This window comes from Vicugna pacos, chromosome 2 (genome assembly GCF_048564905.1).
Source record: "Vicugna pacos chromosome 2, VicPac4, whole genome shotgun sequence".
Lineage (NCBI taxonomy): Eukaryota > Metazoa > Chordata > Mammalia > Artiodactyla > Camelidae > Vicugna > Vicugna pacos.
The window spans coordinates 120,175,932-120,187,399 of record NC_132988.1 but is presented as its reverse complement, the minus strand read 5'-3'; the positions used below and the strand labels follow the sequence as shown (position 1 = coordinate 120,187,399).

At 43.8% G+C, this 11,468-nt stretch overlaps 1 protein-coding gene across 12 annotated transcripts in view; it reads left to right on the top strand.

Annotated features, from left to right (window-relative positions):
• The first annotated feature begins 643 nt into the window (after positions 1–643).
• ADD1 (adducin 1) overlaps positions 644–11,468 on the top strand; it is a 73,430-nt gene continuing 62,605 nt past the window's right edge. For 3 of the 12 annotated variants that reach the window (XM_072946928.1, XM_072946932.1, XM_072946933.1), the window contains exon 1: positions 684–847. The gene's annotated coding sequence lies outside the window, so the exon portion shown is untranslated. Of the gene's footprint in view, positions 848–1,064; positions 1,324–11,468 lie in introns of those variants that run through there. The other 9 variants (XM_072946931.1, XM_072946954.1, XM_072946957.1 and 6 more) reach the window with 5 other exon arrangements.

Below are 11,468 nucleotides of genomic sequence, written 5' to 3'. Positions count from 1 at the left end.
CTCACCAAAGCCTGGTTGTGCGGCGGCGACGCGCTCGTTCATCCACATCAGCAGGCAGCCGCCTGCCGGCTCTGTGGGGCCTTATCAGGATCCACAAACCCCGATGCCCGGCCCCACCCTGCTGCCAGCCCAGCCCCCAGCTCTGCCAGTGGGCCGGGCCGCCCGCAGCGGCGTCTGGACACAGCCCAGCACAGGCTGGCACAGGGGCCGGGGCCGTCTGCCGGAGGAGCCGGCGAGGCGGGCGGGGAGAGGCCCTTGCTGGCGGAGGTGGGCCTGGAGCCACCGTTTAGCACGCCCCCCAGAGTATCCCGTGAACCTGGCCCGCGGGAAGCCTCCCCGAGCCTGACCAGCGGCAATGAATGAGCGGCCGAGCGGGCGCCGCTGGCACAGCCGGCCCGGGGCTCCAGCGACGAGGCCTGTGTGGCTGCGACCCGGGGACCCAACGCACCCGACCGTCCGCCTTCCGCAGGGGGCGGACGGGGCGGCCGCTGCTGGGACTCGCGAAAGGCCGCGGCCCCGGGCGGAGCCCACCGCGTCCTGGCCCCGCCCCCCGCGCCCGCCCGCTCGCGTCCAGCCAGCCAATCGCAGAGCGCGTTGCTGGGCGGTGAGGCGAGGGCTGGGCCTGTGGGCTGGCGCGTTGTTGGGCTGCGGCCGCTGCAGGCCGCACCCAGCTCGGGCGGCGGGGCTGCGCCGAGGGCGGAGGGGGCGGGAGGCCGGGCGGGCCGGAGCTGCGGGCTGGGGTGCGCGCGGCGGGCAGGGGGCGGAGCCGGAGCCCGAGCGGGAGCGGACGGGCGGCGGCCGCACTCGCACCTGGGAGCCCGTGCGCTGCCCGCGATTCGCCCCTGAGGTGAGGCCCCTGCGCAGGGCGGCGGCGGGGCCCGGAGCGCGGAGGAGCGGCCCAGGGGCTTCAGGCCGGGCCCCGGGCCGGCGGCGGCGCGGGGGGCGGGTCCGTGCTGGCGGGGGGCCCGGGGGGCCGCCCCGGGAGGCGTCCCCGTCGTTCGGCGGTGGGCCCTGGCCGGGTGCGGAGGGGCCAACGCCCTGCAAGCGCCTCTCCACGCGGGCTTGTCTGTGGGGGCGCCTGGGCAGCTCGTCTGTGGGCTGGGCGGGGGCTTCGGGGTCTGTGTGGAAAAGCAGGGTCCGGGCCGGGCGTTGGGTCAGCCTGGTGCTCGCGACGGCCGGGCCCGTGGCCCGGAGCGCGGACGGCTCGAGATGTTTGTGCACAGGCGCAGACAGACTCAGGCACCCGGATCCTGCCTGTCAGCTCGGTTTTTAAAAAACGACAGCTTCTGAGAAAAAGGGAAAAGCCAGACCTGCCTGCGAACGGTAATAAGGTTGTCCTGCAACTTCATTAGTGAAGGGGCTGTTGGACGTCTTCGCCCCTCCTTCTCTTTCCTTTCTTTTTCGCTTTGTTTTTTTGGGGGGGAGGAGGGGTGTCAGAGGGTCTCTGCCTCTACAGTTTTATTATTGCTCTTGTAATTCATGGCTCAGGATATTTTGTAGGTGCTCATTTCATGCGTACCTACCTTGAAATAAATATTTTGGTTCATCTGAAACTACTGGTGGTGTGACCATCTGAATTTGCCTAAATGACATAAAGCAGTTGTCATATCTCCAAGAACCAGAAACACACCTGATAGGTGTATGCAGTGCTTGAGAGTTACAGAACGATTTTTTTTTGCATATGAAAAATTGATTAAATCTTAATGAGGATAGGAAATACACTGCTGAAAGGTCCACTGTGTCTTTGCAAAACACATCAGTAAAGGCCCCAGGTGAAAATGAGTCAGAGTGGACGAGCAGGAGTTCAGCAGGCATCAGAGAGGGGAGGGTGCACCAGGCAAAGAGGGTGAATTGTATGAGGGTGGGATTGTAATCAATGGAGTCTTCAATTAATGGGCAGATGCCAGCGCACGTGTGAATTTTTTTAAATCCAAAATCGTAATGTAGCCTTTTGACTGACTGTGGGGAAAACTAGAATAGTAAAGTTGTTTTTTAAGGAAGTGGATGGTTTTGGCAGTCAGAACTGCTTTTCAGAGTTTTGATGTGGTTTACGGCAGGACAAGCGATATTTTACTGCTTGTGTGGTTTTAGTTACAGAGGCTCACTGAATGACAGGAATCTAAATTCTATCCAGTCTCCAAAAGGTGGGATCGTTTCCTTTCCAAAATCTAATTACTACAGCTAACCATTTTCTCTTTTAACTCTTTGATATTGTCTGATACTGATAAGGTTTTGTTTGGTATTCAGTTTTGTGTTACTGCTTTTACTATAAAAGCTGTTTCTCTTGATTAGGTTTTGGTTAGTTCTTTCAAGTAGTCATTGTACTGAATCAGAAAAGTAAATATTGAAATGCTTTAAAAGATGCTTTTTAAAAAAACCCTGGAAAATTCAAATATCCGACCAGTGTTAAAATTTTCTTGATTTTCTCTCTCTCTTATTTTTTTTAACAGTTTGAATCAGGGCCCAAATGCTATGCGTACATTGTAACTTGTTTTAATCTGTAGGCTCCTCCTCCATCTTTTGTTATCTCTTGTAATTTATTTGTTGCTCAAATTGATGGTTTGTCCTGTGGAATTACACACAGTCTGGATTTTATTCTGTTTTGTAGTTAACTATACAGAATTTACTGTACATTTACTCTAATTTGGTTGGATCTAAGGCGTGATCAGATTCAGGTTGGATTGATTTTTGGCAAGAAGACTTCATAGATTAGTATGCAGATAAAGATGAGTAGTCTTCTTGCCAGTGTTTAGAGTCAGTATTTCTTGAGGCATTGAAAAATGTTGATATTTTAATTATATAACTTAATCATTTATTAGCTGGAATATTTCTATAAAGAGAAATTTCCCCTCCGTAATTTAGTTACCGTGAATTATAGCTCTTTTAGGAAAGGGAAGATAAATGCTTAATTCCTCTCTTACTAGTTTTGGAAATAATAAGTTGGCATCCTCCAGAAGTAGCCAGTGAATTCTGTATATGTATTTGTGTCATTGTGAACTCGTGGATTTAAACATATTTGATATGGTTCAGTCCATCGTAGATCCTTATTGATACTCAAATTATTGCATCATTGTCCAGTAAGAATTTGTTCAAATTGGCTCCTAAATCCTTTGGACACAACTCTAATAGTCTTTGTTTGATCTTTCTGTATGACATACTGTACCAGACTCATCTTACACATTTTCTGTCCCAGCCCTGGAATTGTCCATTTTTTCCAAGGAGCCTTGGTTTCTTTTAATGAAAAAATAGTATTTAGTAATCATAGTCTGTGCCCTGAGGTTGTTCATTACCACTAAATTGATCATTGTTTCCAGGTCTTTTCAGTGCACACACATCGTGGATTACTGACACTTCGACAGAGTTGTGTTTAACCTTCTTGATCTTACACCTGTATCTTTTTTCCCCTAAGACAGATATCTTGATTCTAGTTACTCATTGTTTTATCCGACACTGTACACACATTTCAGTATCAGAAGAATAATACAAACACTACCCCCAACTAATAAAAACTGTTTAAGAGGGGCTTTTTTGCATCCTTATTTGGAATATGTAGTTAAATTACTGTGTTTTGAAGTCACTTAGAATAGTTACTCCATGATTTTGCCTCCACTAGATGTGTAGTAGAGTTTTGTTTTTTATTTTGCTTTCTACATTTAGAAGTTGCTTTTTTTAAAATTGAGGTGTATTTGATGTACAATAGTATATAAATTGCAGGTGTGTAATACAATGATTTGTAATTTTTGAAGGTTCTATACCCCCATTTATAGTTATTATGAAATAGTGGCTAAGGAATTGATTTTTTTAAATTTAATTTTGTTTTCTAATTTGGTAAAATATTAAAAGGCTTTCAAAGTCAAACATAAAACGAGGTGCAGCCAGCCCTCTGTACCCGTGGTTCTGCAGCATTGGATATGTAAGGCTGACTGTAACCCATTCCTTCTTTTCCCTATGGATTACCTTTCAACTCTCTTCACGCATTTTGTACTGCCTCCCCCAGTCTGTTCTCTGTATCCATGAGTTTGGTTTTTTTGTCTTGTTTTTAGATAAGTGAAATCATATGGTATCTGTGTTTCTCTGTCTGACTTATTTCTCTTGGCATAATGTTCTTGAGGTTCATCCATGCTGTAGACTGTGTCAGGATTTTCTTTGTTTTTAAGGCTGAGTAACATTCCTTTGTATGTATATGCCACATTTTGCTTATCCATTTGTCCCTCGAACACTCGGTTTGTTTCCACATTTCAGCAATTGTGCATAGTGCTGCTATGAACATGGATATACGAGTGTCTCTTTGAGACCCTGCGTTCAGTTCTTTGAGGTATATACCCATTGTTAGCATTGCTGGATCATATGGTAATTCTGTTTAAAAAATTTTGAGGAACCATTGTACATTCCCACCAGTAGAGCAAAAGGGTCCCAATTTCTTCACATCTTTGCCAACATTTGTTCTCTGTTTTTTTGATAGTAGCCATAGTAGCCATCCTAACAGATACGAGGTGGTATGTCATTGTTGTCTGACTTGCATTTCTCTGGCCCCACCATGCTTTTTTTCACTTAACATTTGGCATCCATGCCAGACTGTAATATAGACATATTTCTCATTCCTTCTTTCAGTTGCTTTGTGCTTCTTTACGTGGTTGTATCATACTTTATTTAAGAAGACGTGACTGCTTTTAATGACTGTTTAACACAAGTGTCTTGTCCGTTAGTGGCATTTTTTTCTTGTACTGTGATTTGGTGAGAATTTTCCGGTACATTTAAAATTATCAGAATGGAAGGAAGTACTTCACAGAGGTGTGATGTCATGCTCTGAAATTCTGTTCTATTGAGAAGACTAGCCTTCTCTATTACGTGGTAGTTAAAGCTACAGTGTTGAAGACTAGTTTTGCATTTTAAGTTTTTTGAGCAGCTGCTATTTCAGTCCCTCAATTGCAGTGATAATTTGGGGTTGGTTTCATAAATGCTATTTCTGAGATGAAATCATCTGACTCATATAGACACAGTAAGTTCATTATTAGTCAAGTTGTTAACATCACACTTTAGTAATTTTCTGTTGTTTCCTATTGTTCTCTCACTCATTATAAATCTACATATTCACTGAATCCTGAGTATTTAAGCTTTAAGATCTAAAATATTAGACTCATAGGTTGTAGTGTGTGGAAAATGAAGCCTACAAGTATAGTTGTTAATGCTGTCTTGCTGTCAGCTCTGCCTTCAGAATACATCCTGAATCAGCCCTTCTGTCCCATCCCCACTATACCACCTGGGTCCCAGCAGCCGCCTTGTCTCCCTTGGACTGCTGCAGCAGCCTCTAGCTGGTTTCCCCAAGTCCTTTCTTTCTGCTTACTCTCCACCTGGCAGCTAGGGTGACTTACATGGTGTAAATTAGATCATGTTCTGTCTTGCTGAAACCCTTCAAAGGCTGATAAAGCGGTTGCCTCTAGGGAACTATGAGGCTCTTGGGCAGGGGTGGGACAAGACTTTCTTTTCTCTGTATAACGTTATAAATCTTTCAGATTTTGACTCATGTAATTGGATGATGCACTCACAATGAAATAAGTAATTTTACAAACAAAACAAAGCAACGCAATGACTTCTTGTTACATGTAGAACAAAATCCGGATTCCTTGTCATGCTCCCGCCCTGCCGTTCTGCTTCCTCAGGTATGTTGCGTTCTCAGTAGTCTTCCTGCAGCCTGCCTAGCTCGTTTCTGATATAGAGAGTTGCATGTTGATCCCTCTGCCTAGAACAAGTGCTTTTACAACCCCTCCTTCTCACCTTTCAGGACTCCGCTTAAATGTCTTTTAAAGAATCCTCCTTAACTGCCCTCTTAATGTAGGTTTTCCCTGTCACTCACTAACTCAGACAGTTCTGTTCTTCAGTTTTGATTGTCTGTTCACTTTTGTTTTTGCTTCCACAAGAATGATACTCCATTAAGGCAGTGGATATTTATCCACTGTTTAAGCTGGCCCCTCTGTGTTCTTGCTAGAATGAGTTCTGAGTCGTAGACCAGGCTGTGACACTTCCCTGTCAGAGCTTTCAGTGATTCTCCATGGCCCGTCAGCCCCGAGTTCCAGGACGAGGCTTTCAAGGTTTGTCCTCTTCCCACATCTCCAGTCTCATCTCTTACAGCACCTTGGTTTCGCTTCCCACTGTGTTTTGAGCACTTAGCATGACACCTAGTAGGTGCCCAATAAGTATGTGGGGAATGAATGAATGATTTAGGATCAGTCTCTTGAAGTCTTTGTGAAATTGTCGGACAATTAGGAAAATGACAGCTAAAAATAAAATGCCATCAGGGAGGGCTACATAAAGAAGGTAGAATTAAACTTGAGACTGAAAGTTGGACTCAGTGGGCAAAGAAAAAATGGCATTTTGTGAAGGAGAAATGGCAGGTTTTTTTAGACTAAATTTTTTGCAGCCACGTTTTATGGCAGTGGCTTAAACACATACACAGAGATCCTACCTAGACTTGAATCCTGATCCTGGGCCAGGTGGTTCAAATGCATTCCCTGATTAAGAACCACTGCTTTATGGACTTGCTCTTAGAACAGTGGTCCCTTATATAACTAGTGTTGCAGTGGACCCAGGACTACTGTCTGTGAAGGTGGGGTTAGTTACCCACGTTGGGTGCAGCGTTTAAATGACTGTTGAAAAATAGGGATACCATTTAGCTGGTAACATAGAATTCCTGAAATTCAGTTTAAACTTGAATTTTCATCTTTTTAAACACTTGCTGTATGCTAGTCATTGTACTTTTTATATATTATCTCATTTAATCCTTAAAACAATCCTATTGCGTAGATACTATTATCATTTTTTTCAGTTGAAGAAAACCAAGGAAGTTTAAGTGATTGCCAGGGTCCCATAGGAGTTGGTGGTGCTGGGATTCAGACCAAGGATGTCTAACCCCAGAGATGACGCTCTTAGCCACCAGGCTGTGCTGCCCTTCGTCTGTATATTTTCTTCATCCTGTTACTTAGGCACTTGGCTATACCCGTGGGCCCTGGGCTTCCCCGTGAGGGCAGGCGCTGCACCTTGTCTAGTGCTCTGTTTCCCCAGGCTTGCACGGTGCCTGGGGGAGAGCAGGTCTTTAAGAATTATTTGTTGCAGTAGTGATCTTCAGTTAATTTTCAGAAAGCTTAGTTTTGAGAAATAATGTTCATGGCAAAATTAGAGACCCATCTGTTCCCTTAAGGCAGGAGTCGGCGAACTTTTTCTGTAAAGGGCTGGATAATAAGTACTTCAGGCTTTGAGAGCTGTGTAATCTCTCAACTGCTTAGTTCTGCTGTTGCATGGAAGCAGCCATAGAGGATTCGTAAATGAATCAATAACTGTCCAATAAAACCTTCCTTATGGGCTCTGAAATTTAAATTGATTTCATGTCTGTCGTTACTTATGTTTAAAAAATTTTTTTTTAGCCTTTGAAGATCTGTGTTAGCTTGTGGCCCTTATAAAAGCAGGCAGTGAGCTGGATTTGGCTTGGGAGGGCAGGCATTTGCTGATTTCTGCCCGGAGTCTAAATTTTATCATTAGGTCCAGTTAGGTATCTGCCTTCTGGACTGAACTGTTTTGTCTGCCAGTGGACCTTCTTTTACTGCATCCAGCTTCGGCCTGCAGTGAGCAGCTGTGTGGGAGAAACACTACCCTGAGATGTCACATGGTGTTGGCTGTAGGGCAGTCGTTGGGGGTCTTGTCCTTTATAGTAAGCGAAATACTGTTCTTTTCTTCATTAAGGAATCTGTTTTACTTTTCTTTGAGTTAAACTTTCAACTTCATTATTCTAGTTGTATCCCAGAATGAATTTTTATATTTTATGTTTGTCCTTTAGTTTAATATATTTCAGCTGTGGTTTAATAGAAAGAGCTACTTGGAGTTAGAAAGGGCTGGTTACACATAGCTGTGTAACTCTTTTTGCCAAATTAATCTTTTCTGTGTGTGTTTTGTTTTGAGGGGGGTAGGTAACTAGGTTTGTTTATTTATTTACTAATTTTTTTTTAACTAGGGCTTGAACTCAGGACCTCATGTATGCTAACCGTGCACTAACCTCTGAGCTCTACCACCCCCCCACCCCGCTCCCAGTGAATCTTAAGCTAGCATTATACCTGGCCTAGAGGAAGAGCCTAAGGAATGGCGAGGCCCCTTTCCTACCCCACCTCCACCACTTACTCCACCTCACATCCTTGGGCAAATCACTTCTCTTTTTTCTGAGCTTCAGTTTTCCCATTTATGCAGTGGATATGACCATACCTTCCTTATCTACTTCAGAGAGTTTGTATGAAATTAAGTGGAAAAGTACTTTGTAAGCGGTAGATGATGCCCAAGTGTGTGATTTGTTATCGTATATTTAGATTATACTTGGGAGCAAGAAAGGAGAGAGGAACCGTTACTAATGGTGCATTAACTTCTCTTGAATGCATCTCCAACAGTTAATCTCATGCCTTTTGGGTGTAAAAACATCGTACTGAAAAAATCCGATGCTGTGTGTATTATAGCTAATCTTGCCAGATGAATGACAGAGACTTGCTATACTAAATTACAGATTTGCACCCAGGGACTTGGAACTCAAAACCGTGGGACTGAAGTCTTTCAGTTTTCCCTTTAAAGATGCTGCTTCACTGCCGTCTTGCTCGCGTCACCTGTAAGCAGTCTGCTGCCGTCTGTGCCTTGTTCTTCTACATGCGTTGTCCTTTTCTTTGGCTGCTTTCAAGACCTCCCTTATCACTGGTTTTGAGCAGTTTTATTTTGATGTGCTTCTGTGTTCCGCAGTTTTTTACGTGTATCTTGTGCTTGGGATCCATTGAGAGCTTTCTTGGGTTTTTAGTGTTCATCAAACTAGGGAAAATTCTGGCTATTTTTTAAGAAATAATTTTTTCTTCTCTATGTCATCTCTTTGAAGAACTCCAGTTTCATTCAGGTTAGACCATTTAAAGTTGCCCCATGGCTCATGGATGCTCTGTTCATTTGTCTTTGCTCTGTGTGTTTTGTTTTGATTGTTTTTTATTGCTCTATCTTCAGATTCACTCCTCTCTTTTCTACAGTGTTTAATCTACCGTTAATCTTGTTCAGTGTAGTTTTTTATCTTATGTTGTAGCTTTCATCTTGAGAAGTTCAGTTTGTATCATTTTTATATCTTCCATCTTTCTGTTTGAGATTTTGAACGTATGTTATACCGTTGTACTCCCTGTTCTGGTGATCTTGTCCACCAATTGTAACTTCTCTCTCAGTTCTGGGTTGGGTTTGATTGACTTAGCTCCTCGATAGGGTATATTTTCCTGCTTCTTTGCTCATCAGGTAATTTTTTGTTGGATTCCAGACATTGTAAATTTTTCATTGATGGGTTCTGAATCATGATGTAGTCCTATAAACATTCTTAAACTCTGTTCTGTTATGTTAGCAGTAGGACTTTAAAATTTTTCCTGTGTTGGAGATGGTGAATGGCACCATTATTCTTTTTACACAAATTGAATTCCTAGCCTTCTTGAGAAGCTAAAGTCACTAAAACAATACCACCAACAAAAACAGTTTATGTTTGAATCCTAGAAATCAGTTTGTTTTTATCTTCCCCCATGCTTTGGCAGGTTATTTTGATAAGGATAAGGGATGTCCTCGTTTGAATTTCCTGTCTTGTAAGGTTTTAAAAGCTGAATCTAAGATTTGGTTAAGTAGCAGATTAAATTTGCTAATACTTGTTTAGTTTATTCAGTGCTTACTAGCTATCACATGGCTCCTTAAAACATTTAGGAATCATAACATAGCATAACATTAAACATTAACAGAACTGTTCAGCAGTTAATGTTTTCTCTGACCCTCTGCACGCGGGGTGCTTGGCAGGCGGGGCGAGGGGAGCGGGTTTAGTGCCGTCTGCCCTTTGAGCTTTGCTTATCCCAGGAGCACCTTCTTAAGCAGGTGTTATGACTAATGTACGACACTGGTTTGATCCCTTAAAAATGTTGAGCCTATTTGATACGATTTTAATATGAATTTATGCTCCATAGGAAAAAGATGGCATTTTAAATAAAATAGGACTGGAGTCTGCAGGCCACTTAATTTTTAACTGAACAGTGACTTGAGAACTTGCTCTTCCAGAATAAAATGGCAACAGTCATTTTAAAATAAGTTACTTTGCAAGAATATTTTCCATTCTGTAGCTTTTATTAACTTGCGTATCAGTCCTGTCTCTTCACACACAGGTGTTGAGCACCTCTAATATGCTGGGTTCAACTCGGCACAGTGGACAGAGCAGGAATGAGATGCACAGGGGTTGAGACACATCCCCCTCTCTGGGGAACTTACGTTCTAGAATGAGAGATAGGTAATAACAAAACACTGTAGTATCAGGTAGGAATAATGCGTGAAGGCCATGGCGGCAGGGTGAGGGCGGAGAGATGATGCCGCAAGGGCCTGTTTCACATGGGGGGTAAGGCAGGCTTCTCTGAGGAGGTGACAGTTCATCAGAGATTGAACCTCTGTCCATCTGGAGGGAAACGGATGGGCAGTGGAGACACATCTCACTGCACACGGCTTCTTGTTGCCTGTTGATGGCAGCTGCTGAAGGGGCGGGCCACGTGGGCCAGACATCTGGAGGAGAAGACCCTCGTGGGCTGTGACCTAGACGAGGGACCGGAGCAGGTGCTGTTTGCCAGTTTCCCTTTGCGCGCCTGGTGCCTGGCACTGGGGAGTACAGGTGTGAAATTGAGGTTTTTGGGGAGCCCGTCTAATGGTGGCAGAGTTATTGTCAGTAGCATCATCCTTAAATAATCACGAAGTAGTCACAGTAATAGCTTCAGGAATTTTTATTGAGCACTGTGCGGGAAGCTTTGTTACCCCATTTTGCAGATGAGAAGCTATGCGACAGGTTTAGTGACTTGCCCGAGAGCACGCAGCCAGAACGGTGGTATGTACTTGACCTCCTTTAAAAAATAAAGTACTACTCATGACGAAACCCACTTCGCTCCTCCTTAATAGGTCTTTGTGAATGCTCAGTAACAGCACACATGAATCTGTTCCATTCTCTTCCATAGTCTCAGGTATTTCATTTTATGGATATTGTATAATTTATTACTGCTGAATTGAGATTTGATTCCCAGTTTTAACTGTTACAAACTTTTTCAGCTGATACTCTCGCATCTCTGTCCTTGGGCACTGTGAAGTGTATCTGTAGATATATTCTCGGAATTGAGAGTACCTGGTCAAGGATATTGGTACTTTTAGTTTCCATAGCTATTTCCAAATTACCCTCCTAACAAGTTATACCAGGTTATACTCCCACCAACTGCGTGTTTTCACCACACAAGAAAGTGGAGGTAATCATAGTGCCTATTTTGCAGTTACTGTGAAGATTAAATGAATTAAATACATAAAAGGTATCCAGTAAGCTGTCAGTAAATGGCTGTTATGTATTACAAATACAGTTATTAACCGTATTCCTGAACCTCATTACCAAAGATACTGTCAGCCTTTGAGCTGCT